Below are 3,835 nucleotides of genomic sequence, written 5' to 3'. Positions count from 1 at the left end.
ACCCTCCCACACATTTACGGAAAAGCGGCGCTGAAAATGTGTTGCTACTGCTTGGCGCGGACTGTGTACATCTCATGTGTGCATGTTATCGAAATTGACTATTGCGTCGCGAGTGAAACATGCCTCTTGTGTACGGACTATTTTGTTTACAAAATCATGCAGCACACTTTGTACCGCTCTGAGAATTCTCGGCCGGCCGCGGTGGTCTCGCGGTTCTAGGCGCTCAGTCCGGAACCGCCCGACTGCTACGGTCGCAGGTTCGAATCCTGCCTCCGGCATGGATGTGTGTGATGGCTCAAAATGGTTCAAAATGGCTCTGAGCACTATGGGACTCAACTGCTGAGGTCATTAGTCCCCTAGAACTTAGAACTAGTTAAACCTAACTAACCTAAGGACATCACAAACATCCATGCCCGAGGGAGGATTCGAACCTGTGACCGTAGCGGTCTTGCGGTTCCAGACTGCAGCGCCTTTAATCGCACGGCCACTTCGGCCGGCGATGTGTGTGGTGTCCTTAGGTTAGTTAGGTTTAAGTAGTTCTAAGTTCTAGGGGACTGATGACCACAGATGTTAAGTCCCATAGTGCTCAGAGCCATTTGAACCATTTTGAGAATTCTCGTCGCTGAGGGAAATCTTGTTCTTTCAACGCTTGTACGCGCTGAATGTGGTAAGGCTGCAGACGCTCCTCTTTCAAAGTGCGATGGACGATAGTGTGTGATACACCCACTCGGCGGGCGATGCTTCTAGTTCTCTGAGTGGGATCTTCGTGGATGGGGTTCTTGGCTTTGTGGGCCTCTGCCTTCCGCGCTTGGTAGTAAAAAGCCTATATCTCTCAATCTATGCAAATTAAATACGTACTCGTGAGCTGTATTCCGCCGTGATTTACGTAATAATAAAACGAAAGCACATCATATCAGAACAGACATTACACTTCGCATACAGAATTAAACGTAAAGATAACTACTGTACTTGGTTAAGAATGAATCGCCAAATAATCGAGTAAAAGTAGATAATTATGATGGTACAAACCTTTGGTCAACAGCAACAAACGTCTATCGTGCAGGAAATTTTCGTTGTGGAAGGCTTTCTCGATAAATTCGTACAGCTGCTCTCGCAATATCTTTTGCCTCGCCATAAATTGAATGAATATCGCATAGTTCAGTGATAGCAAATCTCCCTTCCATCCTAACGTTTAACGGAGTTGCAATAATGTCTGCATAGGTCACTCGATGACTGCCGACGATTGGCGTATTACAGTGACTCAAACAGGCGGCCGCTGTGGCCTAAATGTTTGCGGCTCACACCGGCGATGTTGACACGCGTAGCAGTACTGCCTACTTTCACAAAAATAGACGTTTAAAATCAATTACTTGTGTTCTACTAACAGGATTCTTTTGGCAGCTTATAGCATTTACACCCTGTATAACATCGTACTGAGCAGTTTCCTCATTCCGTTCTTATCAAATGAATGTAATGACATCTAACGCAAATACATGGCACCAATGCGGAAGGAACCACTTCTGCATCTACATACATAATACGCAAATACATGGCACCAATACAGAAGGAACCACTTCTGCATATACATACATAATCTGCAAGCCACCGTACAAGTATGATGGAGGGTGCCCTGAACCACTGCTTGTCATTTACCCTCCTGTTCCACTCCAAATAAAGCGAAGGTAAAACGACTGTCTGTACGCCCTAATTGCTCGTTTCTCATCTTCGTGGCCCTTACGCGCGATGTACTGTATGTTGCATTTGTGTGTATGTGAAATCTTATGGGACTTAACTGCTAAGGTCATCAGTCCCTAAGCTTACACACTACTTAAACTAAATCATCCTAAGGAGAAACACACACACACCCATGCCCGAGGGAGGACTCGAACCTCCGCCGGGACCAGCCACACAGTCCATGACTGCAGCGCCTTAGACCGCTCGGCTAACCCCGCGCGACTACTGTATGTTGGCGGCAGCAGAATCGTTCGGCTGCTAGCATCAAATACCGGTTTTCTAAATTTTCTCAATAGATCCGGAAAGAACGCCGTCTTCCCTCCAGGGATTCCCATTTGAGTTCTCGAAGCGTCTCCGTAACACTTAAGTTTTGTTCGAACCTACCGGTAACTAATCTAGCAGCCCTCCTCTGATTTCCTTCGATGTCTCCCTTCAATCCGACCTGGTACGGATTCTAAACACTCAAGGAGTACTCAAGAATAGGTCGCACCAGCTTTCTATATGCGATCCCCTTCACAGGTGAACCACTCTTTCCTAACATTCTTCCAATAAACCGAAGTCGGCCATTTGCCTCCCCTACCATAATTCTCATATGCTCGTTCCACCTCATATCGCTTTGAAACGTTACGCTCAGATATTTAAACGACTTGACTGTGTCATGCTGGACACTAGTAATACTGTATCCGAACATTACAGTTTTGTTCTTCTTAGTAATCCGCATTGGCTTACATTTTTCCACATTTAGGGCTAGCTGCCTTTCACCACACCAACTGGAAATTTTATTTACGTCGTCTTGTACCTCCCTGCAGTCACTCAACTTCGACACCTTACCGTACACCACGGCATCCAGAATGAGATTTTCACTCTGCAGCGGAGTGTACGCTGATATGAAACTTCCTGGAAGATTAAAACTGTGTGCCGGGCCGAGACTCCAACTCGGGACCAGGCTGTGGCTAAGCCATGTCTCCGCAATATCCTTTCTTTCAGGAGTGCTAGTCCTGCAAGGTTCGCAGGAGAGCTTCTGTAAAGTTTGGAAGGTAGGAGACGAGGTACTGGTGGAAGTAAAGCTGTGAGGACGGGGCGTGAGTCGTGCTTGGGTAGCTCAGTTGGTAGAGCACTTGCCCGCGAAAGGCAAGCGGTCCCGAGTTCGAGTCTCGGCCCGGCACACAGTTTTAATCTGCCAGGAAGTACCACGGCATCATCAGCAAACAACCGCAGATTTCTACCCACCCTGTCCGCCAAATCATTTATGTATATAGAGAAAAACAGTGGTCCTATCACACTTCCCTGCGGCACCCTTGACAATATCCTTGTCTCTGATGAACACTCGCCGCCGAGGACAACAAACGGGGATCTACTATTTAAGAAGTCTTCGAGCCGGTCACATATCTGTGAATGTATTTCATATGCTCATACCTTCGTTAACAGCCTGCAGTGGGACACCGTGTCACATGCTTTCCTGGAATCTAGAACTATGGAATCTGCCTGTTGCCCTTAATCCATAGATCTCAGTGTATCATGTGAGAAAGGACAAGCTGAGCTTCGTAAGAGCGATGCTTTCTAAGCCCATGCTGATTCGTGGATATAAGTTTCTTAGTCTCAAGGAAGTTTATTGTATTCGAACTGAGAATGTAAACAAAAGTTAGGGATATTGGTCTGTAATTTTGCCGGTCTGTTGTTTACGTTTCTTATATACTGGAGCCATTTGCGCTTTTTTCCAGTCTCTTGGGATTCTGTGCTGGGCGAGAGATTCACGATAAATGCAAGCTAGTTAAGGGTTCAATGCCGTAGAGTACGCGTTGTAAATTCGAACTGGGATTCCATCCGGGATTGGTGATTCATTTGTTTTCAAATCTTTAAGTTGCTTCTCTACGCCAGCTATACTTATTTCTATGTCGTGTATACTGGAGTCTGTCCGATGGGAAAATGACGGAGAGTTTGTACGGTTCTCCTGCGTAAACGATTTCTTGAGCGTGAAATTTATAGCTTCGGCTTTCGTTTGGATCTTCAACTGCCACACTAGACTCGTCAACAAGGGACTGAATGGAAGCCTTAGACCCACTTAGCGATTTTACATACGACCAGAATTTTCTCGGGTTCT

At 46.2% G+C, this 3,835-nt stretch overlaps 1 non-coding gene across 1 annotated transcript; it reads left to right on the top strand.

Moving 5' to 3' along the window:
* The first annotated feature begins 2,824 nt into the window (after positions 1-2,824).
* Positions 2,825-2,900, top strand: Trnas-cga (transfer RNA serine (anticodon CGA)). Its single transcript has one exon. It is a non-coding gene; the product is annotated as a tRNA-Ser (tRNA).
* Positions 2,901-3,835: the final 935 nt, after the last annotated feature.

The sequence above is a fragment of the Schistocerca serialis genome, chromosome 7, assembly GCF_023864345.2.
Source record: "Schistocerca serialis cubense isolate TAMUIC-IGC-003099 chromosome 7, iqSchSeri2.2, whole genome shotgun sequence".
Lineage (NCBI taxonomy): Eukaryota > Metazoa > Arthropoda > Insecta > Orthoptera > Acrididae > Schistocerca > Schistocerca serialis.
This window is presented reverse-complemented; position numbering and strand designations above follow the sequence as displayed.